This window comes from Staurois parvus, unplaced genomic scaffold (assembly GCF_062004578.1).
Source record: "Staurois parvus isolate SC_StPar_1 unplaced genomic scaffold, SC_StPar_1.0 ptg000540l, whole genome shotgun sequence".
NCBI classification, from domain to species: Eukaryota; Metazoa; Chordata; class Amphibia; order Anura; family Ranidae; genus Staurois; species Staurois parvus.
In genome coordinates, this window is record NW_028318336.1 from 1,184,838 (window position 1) to 1,205,628 (window position 20,791).

Sequence of the window (20,791 nt, forward strand, 5' to 3'; positions counted from 1 at the left end):
GTGGAGTTTTGCATGAATTGGGCATAAAATGTGCTCTGAACGTCATCTAAGTCACAACAATAGAAGAACACAGTCTGCTGAACATAATACTACACAAACATTAGATGTTGCCATGGTTTAATTGCACATAACATGTAAACATTCACAGTGCAGGGAGGAAAAAGTATGTGAACCTTTGGACTTAATAACTGGTTGACCCTCCTTTGGCAGCAATAACCTCAACCAAACGTTTCCTGTAGTTGCAGATCAGACCTGCACAACGATCTGGAGTCATTTTGAACCACTCCTCTTCACAAAACTGTTTCAGTGTAGCAATACTCTTGGGATGTCTGGTGTGAATCGCTCTCTTAAGGTCATGCCACAGCATTTCAATGGGGTTGAGGTCAGGACTCTGACTAGGCCACTCCAGAAGGCGTATTCTGTGCTGTTGCAGCCATTGTTTTGTTGAATGACTTGTATGCTTTGGGTCATTGTCCTGTTGCATCACCCATCCTCTGCGGAGCTTCAGTTGGCGGACAGATGGTCGTACGTTTTCCTGCAAAATGTCTTGATAAACTCTGGAATTCATTTTCCCATCAATGACAACAATCCGTCCAGGCCCTGAGACAGCAAAGCAGCCCCAAACTATGATGCTCCCTCCGCCATGTTTCACAGTGGGGATGAGGGTTTGATGTTGGTGTGCTGGGCCTTTTTTCTCCACACATAGTGTTGTGTGTTCTTCCCAAACAACTCAATCTTGGTTTCATCTGTTCACAGTATATTCTGCCAGTAGTGCTGTGGAACATCCAGGTGCTCTTTTGCAAACTTCAAACGTGCTGCAATCTTCTTTTTGGACAGCAATGGCTTCCTCCGTGGTGTCCTCCCATGTACTCCATTCTTGTTTAATGTTCTCCTTATTGTAGATGTGTCAACAAAAATGTTAGCATGTGCCAGAGATTTCTGTAGGTCTTTAGCTGACACTCTGGGATTCTTCTTTACCTCATGCAGCATTCTGCGCTGTGCTCTTGCAGTCATTTTTACAGGACGACCACGCCTAGGGAGAGTAGCAACAGTGCTAAACTTTCTCCATTTGTAGACAGTCTGTCTTACCGTGGACACATGAACATCAAGGCTTTTGGAGATACTTTTGTAACCCTTTCCAGCTTCATGCAAGTCAACAATTCTTGATCGTAGGTCTTCTGAGAGCTCTTTTCTGCGAGGCATGGTTCACATCAGACAGTGCTTCTTGAAAGCAGTAAACCCAAAACAGGTGTGTGTTTTTTAAGGGCAGGACAGCTGTCAGCAACACATCCAATATCATCACACTGATTGGAGTCAAGGTTGGCTCACTCATGGCTCCAATTAGCTCTGGGAGAAGTCATTAAGCTAGGGCCTCACATACTTTTTCCTCCCCGCACTGTGAATGTTTACATGTTATGTGCAATTAAACCATGGCAACATCTAATGTTTGTGTAGTATTATGTTCAGCAAACTGTGTTCTTCTATTGTTGTGACTTAGATGACGTTCAGAGCACATTTTATGCCCAATTCATGCAAAACTTCACGTAATCCCAATGGGTTCACATACTTTTTCTTGCAACTGTAAGTACATTATGTAGCCAACCCTGTCACATACACCTGTATTTGTACGGGGTGTATGTGATGGGGTTGGCGCGATGATGTCATCATGTCAGGTACTTGTATGTGGGCGTATCTGCATGTGGGCGGACCCGCCTGGAGACGGATGGTTCCTAAGACCATCGGAAATATGTGTTTTCCGATGGTCTTAGGCGACCCCTGTGAAAGGGTCGTTCGACCCCCAAAGGGGTCGCGACCCACAGGTTGAGAACCACTGTCCTATACCAACCTTTTCAGTTGGTTTAAAAGGCCACATATTTTTCAATTCCTTTAGATTTTTTTCAGAATTTAAAAAATTTTGCAAAATCAAAATTTTAAATAGGAACACCCACATATAAAGTCACATACACCCACCTATAAAGTCTCCAAAGGCCCATCTCTATCTTCCACTAAACAGATGAATCGGTACGGTAGGGACATTCGAACAAATCCATCCACCCATTGCCCAATGATAACCCACCACATAGCCATTGTCCTTTTTTTTTCAGGAAGGTAATTCTTTTACTCACAATAAATTGCCATTGAAATTCAACAGCATACATAAAGAAATGACATGTCTCTGATACCAACCGAAACATTTTTAATATTTCTAAATACGACTTCCTATTTCTAGTGGCATAAAGACAACATTGAACCAAACGCAGCGCTATTTCATTATGCAACCATTGTCTTTGTGTTACAGTTGCTTAGAAAGGGTTACAACTGTGGTTTGCATTTTATACATTTTCTACCACTAGCAAATGTTTTTGCAAATCTACAGCTCCCCCAGCTGCACCAAAACCAGTCTGATTCTTAGCAGCCACCACCAGCAAGGTCAGGGAGTGTGGTATTTTCATACCTCCATGTGGAATGAAAATAGTGTGATAAGGGAAGGTTCCAACTGCCAATGATCAGCATAGACAGTGTATCCAAGCTCCAGACAGTGTGGTGGGGGGAGGAGGAGGAAAATAAAGCTGCAGTATACAGTGGGGGAGGGGAGGCAGTATTGCTGACTACTCACCGGAAACCCCGTGGCTGTTCCTTTGAAAGATTCCCTGACAGCACATTAACATTCAGCAATTGTGGCCTTCGCCCTGCCTGGAAAAAAATGGAGAAGAGGTATGATTGAGCCTTTCACATATCTCTTGGGTATTAATGGGGTGTAGGATTGTGAGCAGCTGTCATGCACAGGAAAGTGCAGGGTACATCCTCTGCTGGTGGGGGAGGAGATGTCATTTATAGGCTGTGCCTTTCCACTGTTTCCATTAGCATCTGTCTAGCAAGGAACAGTACATAGACAATTGGAGTCAGCCTAGGCAAGGAAAATGGCCAAAGATGGCTTCACTGTCAGCCTTGGAAGGTCATTAGAGGCCTGCTGGGTGCGGGCCTCCCTTCGACTTTCAAGGCTGTTAAAAGTCTGATATTAGTTGAATGAAGGCCGCATTGGTGTGTGTATGCGGTTACCTCTTGTGTGATATTGGCATCTGACTCTTATATCCTCCCTTACCGGCAGAAAGAGCCTTCAGTCGAAGAAAGCTGAAGTTGAGCATTAAGGTACAACAATGTTTAATTGCATGCGATAAATAAATGTCACAACTCTTCTGAGGACCCTCACATAGGAACAACCCTGTCCAATAGGAAATAATATTTATTTTTATTCGTTCCCTATAAGCATTTTCATAAGCCTCTGCCTCCACAGGAGCTTACAGACTAAACCTCAACCATACCTGCGCACACAAAATACTTTAGGGTCAACTTGAGGATGCAAAAGATAATATCTGATGGCTCTTTTGAATCCTAGGTGGGACTACAGGCAATCTCCATGCAGATAACATAAGCAATTAACCTCATCACTCTGATGCAGCAAGGCAAGAGTGCTAACAGATTTGCCACCATACTCTCCATGGCATAATTATTATTATTTCAGGTACTTATATAGCGCCGTCAATTTACGCAGCGCTTTACATATATATTGTACATTCACATCAGTCCCTAACCCTCAAGAGGCGTACAATCTAAGGTCCCTAACCCTCAAGGGGCGTACAATCTAAGGTCCCTAACCCTCAAGGGGCGTACAATCTAAGGTCCCTAACCCTCAAGGGGCGTACAATCTAAGGTCCCTAACCCTCAAGGGGCGTACAATCTAAGGTCCCTAACCCTCAAGGGGCGTACAATCTAAGGTCCCTAACCCTCAAGGGGCGTACAATCTAAGGTCCCTAACCCTCAAGGGGCGTACAATCTAAGGTCCCTAACCCTCAAGGGGTGTACAATCTAAGGTCCCTATCTCTCAAGGGGCGTACAATCTAAGGTCCCTAACCCTCAAGGGGCGTACAATCTAAAGCCCCTATCTCTCAAGGGGCGTACAATCTAAAGCCCCTATCTCTCAAGGGGCGTACAATCTAAGGTCCCTAACCCTCAAGGGGCGTACAATCTAAGGTCCCTAACCCTCAAGGGGCGTACAATCTAAGGTCCCTAACTTACATCCATACATACACATACTAGGGCCACTTTAAACAGGAGCCAATTCACCTACCAGCATGTCTTTGGAGTATGAACTCTTCTTAATCTTGAGCATACGCAATGGTGGGGATGTGGCAAACCTATTAAACCCCATTTGAACTCTTCCTAATCTTGAGCATACGCAATGGTAATCACTTCCATCAAAGATAATGATTCCAAAATTAATACTGGGCAACTAAGGCCATGCATGAGTTAATTTTTCTAGCAAGGTATGGACCTAATGTTTGCACTATCTAATGTTTTTATAGATGAGACTCTTTCAGCCATATTTGGGGCTCTTATGAACCCTCTTGTACCTTACTCTTCTAAAGAGCGCTAAATGAGAAGAAATACCCCATGCTTGGCAAATTGGATCAATGCTATAAATGGTTTGACTGATTTCAGCTTGGCTTGCCCAAAGCAGAGAAGGAGAGGACTGAGAGGGGCCCATCTTATTCTATCTGGGTCGTTTTACAGAGGTAACAGCTAACTAGCCTCTCAGTTTACCAAACAAGGAACCATATCATAAAATAAAGTCTGCCTCCTTAAGGCAGCATGCTGAGCCAGACATTGGCCAGAGATGGGCCTAAGGGAAAAACAGTTGCCTCAGTGGCCCATCTAGGTTCTACCCTTTTTGTATACTGCTTAGGGAGAGCATCTAGTTACTATTGGGATCAAGAGATATTTCACCTAGTGACCATGCCAGGGGGTGAGAAAAATTGCTGCACTAATACCCTATAAAAGAAGAAGCTTTGCACTTGTCCAGGGGCCAGAGTGTGGAAGCTTGGTTCTCTTGAAAACCTCCAAGCACTGACCTTTCGGGTGTGCTGATTAGAGTGTCCCCCGGTGGCTCCTGTGGTTCCATTCCGTGTCACCACTGTGCCCTGTACTGACATAGGGGGTCAATGAGAGGAACCACAGCATCCAGTGAAGGACACGTTATTTGTTACACCTGGAAGAGTAGGATAGTATAGATTCTCAGAGATCTTCAAGATGGCTTCAACACAAAGGCTGTCGGACAGGTAAGTAAAATCTTCCATGAAGATCCACCATCCATGGATATCGAAACTTGAGATTTCAAAGTGTATCTATAGTCAAAGCCTGAAAGTTGTACCTTTGGACAAAAACATGAGGGGTTAAACCCCTCTCAGGTTTTTATTGCTGCCTGGGTCTCTAATAGAGAAATTCTCCTTCTCCATTAAACTGTTAGATTGCAAACTTTAGATTTCAAAGTGTATCTAAAGCCAATGCCTTTTTTTTTTTGTAGTTTCCAATAGAGTGGCGAGGGGGGTTAAACCCCCTGTCAGGTTTTCATTGCTGTCTGTGTCTGTTGGGGGTATTCCCCCTCTTTACCTGTTCTGGTGACCATTATTAATGAAGCAAAAAGTGATGGGAAAACTAAATTGTTGCCCCTGTCACTGGGAGAGGAGGTGAGGGCAGATCTTCCAATTCCAATGACAACTGAGATGGTATTTCTCCTAATTTTGGAAAGATTTCCTCTCGGTTCTTATCTACTGAACAGGAACTGAAGGAATTCTTACCAACAGGAAGTGGCAATGGGAGAAAAGAAATAAGGAGTTTTACTTTAAAAAAAACAAATGATTTCCACTGTTCAACAAATTTTTATTTTTTGCCAGTTTTGGAAACAAAAGGATCCATTTCTTAATGAATTTCACATTCTGAGTTCAAATATAACAATGAAATTTGTCAATTGGCTCTAGTTTTTCTGTAAACGGAAAGTGTTCTACTATAGGCGTAATGACTACATAATGCACAATAATTATATAGATAGATGTCTTTCCACAAATATAAAGCAAGTGATATTGACTACATAACAAAGCCTAAATGGCATAATATATTGCATAGGATTACCAAGAAAAATTATAGCCATAAGCTAAGTTGTATCATTTTAATACTTAGGATTCTCACTAGTTTTGTCTTCAGTTTGTGTCGGTTTTGCTTCTCTTGGCTTTTCTCTTGTATTCGAGGAAAGGGCTATCTCTTACAACTGTCCAGCAATAGTCAGCAAGCATTGATGGGCTCCATTTACCTTGATATCTTCTTTCCATAGCTGCAATGTCTTGATGGAAGCGCAGATAACTTTTTCTTCTTATTTAGCCCTTTTGTTGGAGGCACCATACAAAAGTAACAATTACTAACATGATCTGTTGGCTCTCTCCAAATCATTGGCACAGCGAAAGGCATAGATGCCTTTTTTCCATTCAACCATTGCTCCAGTGCCGTCCCACAAGAATTGCAGCATATATGTGGTGCCCAGCTCTTGTCCTGGTCTCCTATCTTGCAGCCAAAATGCAAGTTGTAGGCTTTCTTAATCATTCCTGTTATCCTCCTTTTTTGTGAGATAAAAGTTATTTCACCGCAGATATAGCAGAAATTATCTGCTTTATTCACACAAGTTCGAGGCATTACTGAGTAGCCTATATAAGCATAAAACGAAATGTAAAGACGCTGTCGAACTACAATCAGCTACAGATACTGCAGCTTTTATGCAGTGAAGTGATGCAATTAAAGGCTAATATTGCATCATCTCAGTATACATGCAATTTTCTATTGGTCACCAGTATCAATTGCGCAATATGCAGCTGAAGTTGCATCATAATTTTGAATGGCTTACGTCATTAGATGGGTGAATATATCATGGAAACTAGAGCCAATCAACATTTTTTAGGGTCATTTTCGTTTTCAGCACCCCAAAATTATGTAAGATTAGCTAATTTTATGCCCAAAACTTTTTACCTGTTGAACAGTGTTTCCATGAGAAAGTTTGACCAAGTTTGTGAACACTTTGACAATAATTCCATTCAGAAACTCATAAAGAAGATATGGCTTTGAATTCCCTTTCCTTTTGCATTTCCTTTCACCTTTTCAGAATCTAAAAGATTCAATCGAAAGATGAATCGTTCATTTACCATACTACACACATAGTGATGACCAAATTGATTTACAAACCAGGCAGACTGCAAATTTGTCTCATTTGTCCTGCAGAAAATCCTACAATTCAAAAACCCATCATTTCAATTGTTCCTGAACTGCGTGATTCTTTAAGGTCGCACACCAGTATGGTATGTAAATATTTCAGCCAGGTAAAGATTATCAAGTCAGAGATTCTGCATGTTTATTTTTATTTGTTACAGGTACTTATATAGTGCCGTCAATTTACACAGCGCTTTATAAATATTTAATGCATTCGCATCAGTCCCATATCCTCAAGGGGCGTACAATCTAAGGTCCCTAACCCTCAAGGTGCGTACAATCTAAGGTCCCTAACCCTCAAGGGGTGTACAGTCTAAGGTCCCTAACCCTCAAGGGGCGTACAATCTAAGGTCCCTAACCCTCAAGGGGCGTACAATCTAAGGTCCCTAACCCTCAAGGGGCGTACAATCTAAGGTCCCTAACCCTCAAGGGGCGTACAATCTAAGGTCCCTAACCCTCAAGGGGCGTACAATCTAAGGTCCCTAACCCTCAAGGGGCGTACAATCTAAGGTCCCTAACCCTCAAGGGGCGTACAATCTAAGGTCCCTAACCCTCAAGGGGCGTACAATCTAAGGTCCCTAACCCTCAAGGGATGTACAATCTAAGGTCCCTAACCCTCAAGGGGTGTACAGTCTAAGGTCCCTAACTCACATTCATACATACACATACTAGGGACAATTTAGACAGGATCCAATTAACCTACCAGCATGTCGTTGGAGTGTGGGAGGAAACCTACGCAGGCACAGGGAGAACATGCAAATTCCAGGCAGGTGGTGCCAGGGTTGGGATTTGAACCAACGACCCTAGTGCTGACAGGAAGAAGTGCTAACCATTTAGCCACTGTTTGAATGTTTATTCCCCTAGTTCCCAACCTGTGGCCCTTTGATACTTTTTGTGTGACCCTTGGGGCCCTTGCAGATACTAATTTGTGTTTTCCTAGGGAATATATCTCCAGTCTATGACTGTCTCCTTAAGCATGTCCTGTCTCCAACAACTCCTATAGCACATTCACAGTCTCTGACAGTCTCCTGCTGCATGTCCCCAGTCTCTGACCATCTCTTGGAACATATCCACAGTCTCTGCCCATCTCTTAAATTATGTCCACATTCTCTGACCATCTTTTGTAACATGTCTGCAATCTCTGACCCTTTCTTGCATTATGTCCACATTCTCTGACCATCTCTTGTAACATGTCTGCAATCTCGGACCCTTTCTTCTATTATGTCCACATTCTCTGACCATCTCTTGTAACATGTCTGCAATCTCTGACCCTTTCTTGTATTATGTCCACATTCTCTGACCATCTCTTGTAACATGTCTGCAATCTCTGACCCTTTCTTGCATTATGTCCACATTCTCTGACCATCTCTTGTAACATGTCTGCAATCTCTGACCCTTTCTTGTATTATGTCCACATTCTCTGACCATCTCTTGTAACATGTCTGCAATCTCTGACCCTTTCTTGTATTATGTCCACATTCTCTGACCATCTCTTGTAACATGTCTGCAATCTCTGACCCTTTCTTGTATTATGTCCACATTCTCTGACCATCTCTTGTAACATGTCTGCAATCTCTGCCCATCTCTTGAATTATGCCCACAGTCTCTGACCATCTCTTGTAACATGCCTGCAATCTCTGCCCATCTCTTGAATTATGCCCACAGTCTCTGACCATCTCTTGTAACATGCCTGCAATCTCTGCCCATCTCTTGAATTATGCCCACAGTCTCTGACCATCTCTTGTAACATGCCTGCGATCTCTGCCCATCTCTTGAATTATGCCCACAGTCTCTGACCATCTCTTGCAACATGCCTGCAATCTCTGCCCATCTTTTGAATTATGTCCACAGTCTGACCATCTCTTGTAACATGTCTGCAATCTCTGCCCATCTCTTGAATTATGTCCACAGTCTCTGACCATCTCTTGTAACATGCCTGCGATCTCTGCCCATCTCTTGAATTATGTCCACAGTCTCTGACCATCTCTTGTAACATGGTTGCAATCTCTGCTTATCTCTTGAATTATGCTCACAGTCTCTGACCATCTCTTGTAACATGTCTGCAATCTCTGCCCATCTCTTGAATTATGTCCCCAGTCTCTGATCATTTCTTAAATTATGTCCACAGTCTCTGACCATCTCTTCAATCATGCCCATAGTCTTTGACTATATCCAGGGGCCACACTTGAGACCCACCTTTCTCATATCTAGTCGCCTACCACTGATTTAATTGAACTTATATAGTTGCCACAACCCCAACAAAAATAACTAAAGATTTAATAAGTAGTCCTTTACCAACGTTTTCAAACAAACAAGACAGGTTAAAAAAGGCCACACATCCTTCAATTTTTTTACAGTCACTTGGAATTTTGACATTTTTGCAAAATCAAAGTTAAACAAGAACGCCTATATGAACTTGAAAAGGGTTCAAAGGTCCCATCTACCCTCCACCAAACAGATGAATTTGGCAGCAGATCAGAGATTTACAGGAAACATTCAAACAAACCAATCCACTCATTATCTAATGACAACCCACCACAAAACCTTTTTTGTTCAGGAAGGTAATCCTTTTACCCGCATTAAATTGTCCTTGCAAATTTAACAGGAAACCAAAGGAAATGACATTATTATTTTTATACAGGATTTATAAAGTCAGGTCCATAAATATTGGGACAGCGACACAATTCTAACATTTTTGGCTCTATACATCACCACAATGGATTTGAAATGAAACGAACAAGATGCGCTTTAACTGCAGACTGTCAGCTTTAATTTGAGGGTATTTACATCCAAATCAGGTGAACGGTGTAGGAATTACAACAGTTTGCATATGTGCCTCCCACTTGTTAAGGGACCAAAAGTACTGGGACAGAATAATAATCATAAATCAAACTTTCACTTTTTAATACTTGGTTGCAAATCCTTTGCAGTCAATGACAGCCTGAAGTCTGGAACGCATAGACATCACCAGACGTTGGGTTTCATCCCTGGTGATGCTCTGCCAGGCCTCTACTGCAACTGTCTTCAGTTCCTGCTTGTTCTTGGGGCATTTTCCCTTCAGTTTTGTCTTCAGCAAGTGAAATGCTCAATCGGATTCAGGTCAGGTGATTGACTTGGCCATTGCATAACATTCCACTTCTTTCCCTTAAAAAACTTTTTGGTTGCTTTTGCAGTCTGCTTTGGGTCATTGTCCATCTGCACTGTGAAGCGTCCAATGAGTTGTGAAGCATTTGGCTGAATATGAGCAGATAATATTCCCGAAACACTTCACAATTCATCCGGCTGCTTTTGTCAGCAGTCACATCATCAATAAATACAAGAGAAGCAGTTCCATTGGCAGCCATACATGCCCACGCCATGACACTACCACCACCATGCTTCACTGATGAGGTGGTATGCTTAGGATCATGAGCAGTTCCTTTCCTTCTCCATACTCTTCTCTTCCCATCACTCTGGTACAAGTTGATGTCGGTCTCATCTGTCCATAGGATGTTGTTCCAGAACTGTGAAGGCTTTTTTAGATGTCGTTTGGCAAACTCTAATCTGGCCTTCCTGTTTTTGAGGCTCAACAATGGTTTCCATCTTGTGGTGAACCCTCTGTATTCACTCTGGTCAAGTCTTCTCTGGATTGGTGACTTTGACACACATACACCTACCTCCTGGAGAGTGTTCTTGATCTGGCCAACTGTTGTGAAGGGTGTTTTCTTCACCAGGGAAAGAATTCTTCGGTCATCCACCACAGTTGTTTTCCGTGGTCTTCCGGGTCTTTTGGTGTTGCTGAGCTCACTGGTGCGTTCCTTCTTTTTAAGAATGTTCCAAACGGTTGTTTTGGCCACGCCTAATGTTTTTGCTATCTCTCTGATGGGTTTGTTTTGTTTTTTTCAGCCTAATGATGGCTTCACTGATAGTGACAGCTCTTTGGATCTCATCTTGAGAGTTGACAGCAACAGATTCCAAATGCAAATAGCACACTTGAAATGAACTCTGGACCTTTTATCTGCTCATTGTAATTGGGATAATGAGGGAATAACACACACCTGGCCATGGAACAGCTGAAAAGCCAATTGTCCCATTACTTTTGGTCCCTTAACAAGTGGGAGGCACATATGCAAACTGTTGTAATTCCTACACCGTTCACCTGATTTGGATGTAAATACCCTCAAATTAAAGCTGACAGTCTGCAGTTAAAGCACATCTTGTTCGCTTCATTTCAAATCCATTGTGGTGGTGTATAGAGCCAAAAATGTTAGAATTGTGTGTCGATGTCCCAATATCACCAACAGTTTACACAGCACTTTACAAAATGAAGGTAGACAATACAGTTAGAAAACAATTTGATACAAGAGGAAACAGAAGACCCGGCTCATTAGAACTTACAATCTTATGCCCTGTACACACGATGAGAATATCGGATGAACCATCAGCCGTTTTTTTTTCGCCTGCTAGTCTCACATTGAAAGGGAAAAGGTTACTAAAGATATGAAAATTCTCCTATGAAAGAAAAGAATTTCGAAAGTGATGTCATGTATTGCGTTGTATTTGTATTGTATTTTCAGACGACTGAAAATCGTACGATCTGGAATCGTACAAGAAACATTTTTGCTCTTTTCCCTTCGGATATTGTCGTATGAATTGTCGTGATCAGCTCTCAAAAGCTGTGTACTAACGATCCGATTATCGGATGATCGGTCCTCCTACGAAAATTTTCGTACAATTTTCTTATAGTGTGGACGGGGCATAAGAGGAAGGGTCAAGTGATACAAAGGGTAATAGCAGTGGGGGATGAGCTGATGGAGAAAGTAAAAACACAATGCATTAGTTAAAAGCAGGATGGTCTTCTATAAAGAGAAGGGTTTTCAGGGATCCTCTGAAGGTGGATAGATTAAAAGATAGAGAGATTGGGGTAGGGAGTTCCATAGGATGGGAGAGGTTCGGGAAAAGTCTTGGAGGCAAGCATGGGAGGAGGTGACACGGGAACAAGAGATCAGGAGGTTTTAGGAGGACCGAAGAGAGTGGTTCTCATATTAGTCAAAACATTTTTTTTATTTTAGTAATAAGATTTTCCATGTCCAAGACAACTAAGAATCACAGCATCATACCATTATGCAACTGCCTTTGTTGTAAAAATTGCAGAGAAAGGGTTACAACCATGGCGCGCCTTTATATTTTTTTTTCTACCACTAGCAATTGTTTTTTGAATCTACAGCTCCCCCATCTGCACCAAAACCAGTCTGATTCTTAGCAGCTTCGTCAGGGAGTGTGGTATTTTTCCACTCCCATGTGGAATGAAAATAGTGTGATAAGGGAAAGCTCCAACTGCCAATGATTGGCATAGAAACTGTATCCAAGCTCCAGGAAGTGTGGGGGGAGGAGGAGGAAAAAAAAAAAAAGCTGCAGTATACAGTGGGGGAGGGGAGGCAGTATTGCTGACTACTCACCGGAAACCCCGTGGCTGTTCCTTTGAAATATTCCCTGACAGCTCATTAACATTCAGCAATTGTGGCCTTCGCCCGGCCTGGAAAAAAATGGAGAAGAGGTATGATTGAGCCTTTCACATATCTCTTGGGTAATAATTGGGTGTAGGATTGTGAGCAGCTGCCATGCACAGGAAAGTGCAGGGTACATCCTCTGCTGGTGGGGGAGGGGGAGGAGATGTCATTTATAGGCTGTGACTTTGCACTGGTTCCATTAGCCTCTGTCTGACAGTAGACAGACAATTGGAGTTAGCCTAGGCAAGGAAAATGGCCAAAGATGGCTTCACTGTCAGCCTTGGAAGGTCATTAGAGGCCTGCTGGGTGAGGGCCTACCTAGGACTTTCAAGGCTGTTAAATGTCCGATATTAGTTGAATGCTGCCTTGGTGTGTGTATGTGGTTATTCCCAAATTCCTTAGTGCTCCAACCAAAAAAAACCTTTGTGCTTCCACCATCCACCAGTGCTGTAACCAACATAAACCGCACTCACCAGATACTGGTGATTTGCACACCTTTAGGACTTTTAGGGATCCCATACCCCCTCTACAGCCTCCAGGACTTCATTCCACCAGATACGAATCAGGTTCTCCTTTTTTTTGGTTGGAGCACTAAGGAATTTGGGAATAGGGACTTTATTCATTTTTGGACACTTTATATTATATATTTTTTTTACATTTTCAATTTTTCATATATATATTTTTTTTCTGCACTTATTATTTTAATTTATTATTACTCATATGATTTGTGAGTTTTTGATTTGCGCTGTTTATATTGTTTTTTTATTATTTGGCGTGTTACACTTGTGTACAGCAGCAATTTATTTATTTCAGGTACTTATATAGCGCCATCAATGTACTCCGCACTTTACATATATATTGTACATTCACATCAGTCCCTAACCCTCAAGGGGTGTACAATCTAAGGTCCCTAACCCTCAAGGGGCGTACAATCTAAGGTCCCTAACCCTCAAGGGGCGTACAATCTAAGATCCCTAACCCTCAAGGGGCGTACAATCTAAGGTCCCTAACCCTCAAGGGGCGTACAATCTAAGGTCCCTAACCCTCAAGGGGTGTACAATCTAAGGTCCCTAACCCTCAAGAGGCGTACAATCTAAGGTCCCTAACCCTCAAGGGGCGTACAATCTAAGGTCCCTAACCCTCAAGGGGCGTACAATCTAAGGTCCCTAACCCTCAAGGGGTGTACAATCTAAGGTCCCTAACCCTCAAGAAGCGTACAATCTAAGGTCCCTAACCCTCAAGGGGTGTACAATCTAAGGTCCCTAACCCTCAAGGGGCGTACAATCTAAGGTCCCTAACCCTCAAGGGGCGTACAATCTAAGGTCCCTAACCCTCAAGGGGCGTACAATCTAAGGTCCCTAACCCTCAAGGGATGTACAATCTAAGGTCCCTAACCCTCAAGGGGCGTACAATCTAAGGTCCCTAACCCTCAAGGGGCGTACAATCTAAGGTCCCTAACCCTCAAGGGGAGTACAATCTAAGGTCTCTAACTCACATTCATACATACACATACTAGGGACAATTTAGACAGGGGCCAATTAACCTACCAGCATGCCTTTGGAGTCTGGGAGGAAACCGGAGTACCCGGAGGAAACCCACACAGGCACAGGGAGAACATGCAAACTCCAGGCAGGTGGTGCCGTGGTTGGGATTTGAACCAACGACCCTAGTACTGCCAGGTGGAAGTGCTAACCATTTAGCCACTGTGCTGCCCTATTCATACCGTGCTTGGAGATTTTCTCTAGCGCTGGAGTTTTTATTATAATTTTATGTGTATGTGATTACCTGTTGTATGGTATTGGGATTTGACTCTTATATCCTTCCCTAAATTCAGAACGAACCTTCAGTACGAGAAGGCCGAAGTTGAGGGTTAACGTGCACCAACGTTTAATTGCAAAAAAGTCATAACTAATTCTGAATGGCTCCTATTCTGGAGCCTTAGCATCATCGCAAAAATGGTGGCTTTAGGAGAAGCTCTCCAGATGTGTTTTTTTTTCTTTTTTTTTTCTGGGCAGTCTTTCTGTCTATAGGAAACACTGGTCTGCACACGATAGATGTTTTTTTATGAATATTTAGTAGCATATATTGGTTCTATCTTAGGCTGGTAAGGTCTGTCTATAAAATTTGCCACATTATTATTATTATTATTATTATACAGGATTTATATATTATTATTATACAGGATTTATATATTATTATTATAATTATTATACAGGATTTATATATATTATTATTATTATACAGGATTTATATATATTATTATTATTATACAGGATTTATATATTATTATTATACAGGATTTATATATTATTATTATACAGGATTTATATATTATTATTATAATTATTATACAGGATTTATATATATTATTATTATTATACAGGATTTATATATTATTATTATTATACAGGATTTATATATTATTATTATTATTATACAAGATTTATATATTATTATTATTATACAGGATTTATATGGCGCCAACAGTTTGTTCAGCACTTTACAATATAACGGGAGACAATACAGGAACAATACAGTTCAATACAAGAGGGATAGGAGGGCCCTGATCCTAGGAGCTTACAAACTAAGAGGACTTATTTATATTGCTATTATTTTTATTGTATTTATTTATTTGTTTGTTTGTTTATTTTTTGCATCTATTTTTTTAAATTGCTTATTATTTCTTTTGCTATCATTTATCTTTATTTATTTCACTTTTTGTTATTATTATTTATTTTATTATTGTTAATATAAATATTATGCATTTTTATTTATTTAACGTATCTATTTTGTATTACTTTTTTTATTATTATTATTATTATTATAATACAGGATTTATATGGCACCAACAGTTTGCTCAGCGCTTTACAATATAACGGGAGACAATACAGTTCAATACAGTTCAATACAAGAGGGATAGGAGGGCCTGATCCTGGGAGCTTACAATCTAGGAGTTGACATTATTATTATTATTATACAGGATTTATATGGCGCCAACAGTTTGCTCAGCGCTTTACAATATAACGGGAGACAATACAGCAACAATACAGTTCAATACAAGAGGGATAGGAGGGCCCTGATCCTGGGAGCTTACAATCTAAGAGGGAGGGGCTAGTGGTACAAAAGGTAGTAACTGTGGGGGATGGACTGGTTGGAAGAGTAGAAGATTCCATTATTAGCTGAGGGCAGGATAGGCTTCCCTGAAGAGATCGGTTTTCAGAGATCGCCTAAAAGTGAGCAGAGTAGGCGATAGTCTGATAAATTGGGGTAGAGAGTTCCAGAGGATGGGGGAAGCTCTGGAGAAGTCCTGGAGATGAGCATGGGAGGAGGAGACAAGGGAGCTAGAGAGCAGGAGGTCGTGCGAGGGGCGGAGAGTACGGTTTGGGTGATATTTGGAGACAAGTTTTTAGCTCATAAGTTGACAACCACCCCCTTTTCTAAAGGGTGAAGTTTCAACACATAGGATGCCGAGCAGGTAAGTATATACTGGGTTTGAAACAGCAGATAGGAGACGGATATTATATTAGTATAACTAAAGTCAAAGCCTTTTATTGTAGTTTTGGATTGAGTGGTGGTGGTGGTGGGGAATAGGTGTTAAAACCCCTGACAGGTTTTTATTAGTCTGTTGGGGAAATTTACCTTGTCAAAAAACAACAAACAAAAAGTTCTCAACTCACTTACCAGCCAGCCTGCAACAAACTGACTTCAGCCTGCCACAAACAGTCCTAACTTTATAATTTTGGAGTCTCCTGAGTTGGAGAACATATATAATACTGCATAGATTAACCATTAGCCGCCCGGCCAATGGCCGTTTGGCGGCTTGAAAAGCGCTGCAGCTTTCCGGGTGCACGCCATTTGGCGTGCTCCCGCAGATGCGCGGTTTGCGTGGTTGCAGAGCGACGCAGCAGTGCGATCTGTCACCACCCGTGCACCTCGGACACGGCCGATGACAGATCCGAGTACTGGCTCCCGTTGCGGGACCATGTGACCTGCTGTGACCAATCACAGCAGGTCACATGACAGTTGTATACAATGGATGGCTTCATTCATGATGCCATCCATTGTATACTACTGCCTAGCTGTGAATGGTCACAGCTAATCACATGCACATGTCATGTGATTAGCTGTGACCAAATCACAGCTAAGCACAAAAAAAAAAAAAAAAAAAAAAAGAAAAGCTGAATGAATCGATTTCATTCAGGTAAATGCTTGCTTATAGCAAAGTAATTCTTTGCTATAAGCAAATTGCGTAAAAAAAAAAAAAAAAAATACTGATCACTTCCCCAAAGTAGTACAGTGTTACTATGGTAACATTGTACTATTTTGGTCATAGTAAAATATGATAAAAAATCTTTAAAAAAATTTAAAAAAATGTAATAAAAAATTAAATATAATAAAAAAAAAAAAATATATATATATATATATATTTTTTTTTCATACTGTCACCAGTCAGTGTCCCTGATCGCCGCCATGCCAGTTATATGATGACGCTGTACTGCACTGGTGACAGTATGTAAAAAAAAAAATAGTGAAAATAATTTTTTTAATTTTTTCATTTTCCGAAAAATTATGACAAAAAAATACAACTTCAAAAAACTCGCCATGCCTCTTATGAAGTACGTCGGACTGTCTACTCTGCAAAAAGGGGTCATTTGGGGGGATATCTGTACTGTTCTGACATTCTTGGACCTCAAGATATTAGATTGGCTGTCAGTACTTCAGGATTGATCAATAATCAGATCTATCCCATAGTTTGTGAACTCTATAACTTTCCTACAAACTAAAAAATACATCCTAATTTGGGTTATTTTCACCAAAGACATGTAGCAGAATACATCTCGGCCTAAATTTATGAAGAACAATTATTTATTTGTAAACTTTTATAACAGAAACAAAGAAAAATGTGGGTTTTTTTCAAAATTTTTGGTCTTTTTTTGTTAATTTAGCAAAAAATAAAAACCCCAGCGGTGATTAAATACCACCAAAAGAAAGCTCTAGTTGTGTGAAGAAAGTTATCAAATTTTACTTTGGGTACAATGTTGTATGACCGCGCAATTGTCATTCAAAGTGTGAGAGCGCTGAAACCTGAAAACTGGCCTGGGCAGGAAGGTGTAAAATTGCACGGTATTGAAACGGTTAAGGGAAGGTTTCCTGGAGGAAGCCCACCGCTCCTTAACCCCTTCATGCCTGAGGGTAAAACAAATCTTAAAGCCTAAGTAAAATTTGACAACTTTGACATGTGTTAGTAAAACTGTACATATTATCACGACTACTTTGCACATCCAGGTGAATTATACCTTTTTTTTCTTCAGGACAAATTGGGCTTTCATTTGGCGGTAAATGGTAATATCTCCTGATTTTTTTTTTATTATCAAAGTAAAACTGGCCCAAAATAGTAAAAAAAATATATTTTTTAATTTTGCTGCGTTTCTTGTTACTACCATAACCTACCACCAAAGAACAACCCAAAATAAATGTTCCAGCTCTTGACGATCGCAGCGATACCATATATGTGCATGTTATTTGTTGTTTGTACCCGTAGTACAGCCCAGAAACAATAGTGCGCATTTTATTTTTTTTTCACCTAAAACACACTGACACCAATTAAAATAAATAAATAAATAAATATATATCCTGACCTTTGACCTTGACCTTTGACCATTACTTTGACCTAAACACTAACCCTGGCACTGATCTAGGTATTTTTTCTTTCTTTTTTTTTTTTTTTAATTTTTAATTTTTTAAATATTCATTTATTTAACCACTTCAAGTCTGGACACTTTCACCCCCCTCCAGTCCGGACACTTTCACCCCCTTCCTGTCCAGGCCAATTTTCAGCTTTCAGTGCTATCACACTTTGAATGACAATTGCGCAGTCATGCAACACTGTACCCATATGAATTTGTTAGCATTTTTTTGAGACCGATAAAACTTTATTATGGTGGTATTTATTTACCACTGGGATCTTTATTTTTTTTTTGCTATATAAATGAAAAGTCCAAACATTTTGAAAAAAAAGTAAAATTTTGCAAATAAATAATCTTTCTTTATTAATCTTGGCCAAAATGTATTCAGCTATCTTTTTAGTAAAAAAATAAATAAACAACCCAAATTAATTTAAACCAAAATGTATAATTTTTCAAAAACATTTTTTACATTTTAATTTTATTTTTTTATATTATTATTTATGTTTTTTTTTAACATACTGTCACACTAGCAGTACAATGTCACCATATTGACACTACTACTTGTGGGGGGTGATGAAGATTTTTGTTTTTCTTACACTGATTGCTTTTACATCCATAAAGGCTGTAAAAGCAATCATTTCTCCTTCTCTCTGGCTGCATTCTTGCAGCCATTGAGAAATACTGTGAGAGCTGTGATTGGTCACAGCTTGTCACATGGTACAAGGTATCTTTTTAGTAAAAAAAAAAAAAAATAACCCAAATTAGTTTATAACCAAAAAGTATAATTTTTCTAATTTGTTTTTACATTTTTATTTTATTTTTTTTATATATTTTTTTAGTTTTATTTAGCATACTGTCACCCTAGCAGTACAGTGTCACCATAGTGACACTGTACTACTTGGGGGGGGGGGGTGATGAAGATTTTTTTTTTTTTTTTTTATTGGTCACAGCTTGTCACATGGTACAAGGCTGTTGTGAATAGCCCTGTACCATGTGACCTCTGTGATCATTCACAGATTTCACAAGTAGTAAGCAATGATGTCAGAAGTGACATCTTGCGTACTACTATTCATGTGATCACTGATTGGCCAATCAGTGATCACATGATCGGGACTGTATAGCGAATGGAGGACAAAGCGGGCATCGGATCGCAGTGCCGCGCGCTCCCAGGGAGCGCACACAGGCAGGGAATGCGGGAGGACATTTATGAACGGCCACCCGCTCCTGCACTGCTCCCGCCCGGCCATTTATGTACATGGGCCAGACGGGAAGTGGTTAATATGTGAGGCCGCATATTTGTGTGATGTCGGCGGGACGGGGTTAAAGGTATAGAGACACACTGCACATCCAGCAATCCTACAATGGCAGTGATGGTATCCATTGCTTCCCCTCACCAATTAACCAACAATACAAACAAATGGCAACCATCCCAACCTTTAATTGGCCTTTGCAACAAGGAGAACATGGAAGAGGTGATGCATGTAAAAAAATTTAAAAAATTCCCAGCTTACTTACCAGCCAGCCTGCAACCGAATTACCCTGTTTAACAGTTCAGGTTAAAACCAACGGGTGTAGTTCGCTCGCATTTGCAAATATATGTGAAAAAACTGCAGAGGCCACGTCACGGCACCCCTTCTCTACTTGTCCTGGTATCTGTCATCAGTGGGACAAAAAGTGAAGAAAAATTCTGATTGTTAGAAGAGGTGACGGGAGGTATTTTCATGAGAGCAACAATTCCACTGACAATTGAGAAAGTATTTAGAATGATTTACTCTCATTTCCTGTCACCTTAACAGGAAATCAAGGACATCTTACCAACAGGATGTGGCAATGGGGGGGGGGGGGGGAATAACAAGGGTTCATATTCAATATAAAACAAATGATTTCCATCAGAAGATTTGAACGAGTTTTGTTAACGCTTTAACAATAATTCCAATCAGAAACTCAAAAAGAATAAATGGCTTGACTTTATCTTTCAATTTTGTGAAATCTTAAAGATGCAACGATAAAAATAAATCCTTCAGTTATAACACACATAGTGCAAATTTGTCTCATGAACATTTATCCTGCAGAAAATACACAATTTATGAAACAATTGTACAATGCAAGTATAAAGATGAACAATATAGTGCAGCGCTAATAGATTAGATCCAATGCAGAAAAGGACAGCAAGAAAACAACAAACTGAAAGTCAATCAAGTATCCTTGGTGCTTCGCAGGGGTAGTGAAGATATCCAGAGCTATATTGCCTCAAATAATAGCAATGCGCACTCACCAGAAACGCATGGATTATGCGCATGTAACAGTGATTATCCTAAATGTTGGATCCGTCACAGAACAGGTGGTGGGCATCCCTCTCATGGTGGGTCATCCAGAGCTCCAACTCAGGTCCAGAGATCCCCTTAAGGTCAGCCAGGTAATCCTCTATGGTGGTGGTGATCCCTCCTCTAGATGGCATAGGCACCTTTTCTGTGGGAGTAATAGCTCCACATAGGAGCCCCAAAAACAAGTGCCAGAAATAGTGTA

General features: G+C 40.6%; 1 protein-coding gene across 1 annotated transcript in view; it reads left to right on the forward strand.

Annotated features, from left to right (window-relative positions):
• Positions 1–20,791, forward strand: part of CCDC71 (coiled-coil domain containing 71) — a 122,840-nt gene that overhangs the window by 9,238 nt on the left and 92,811 nt on the right. The gene's annotated exons all lie outside the window — the stretch shown is intronic.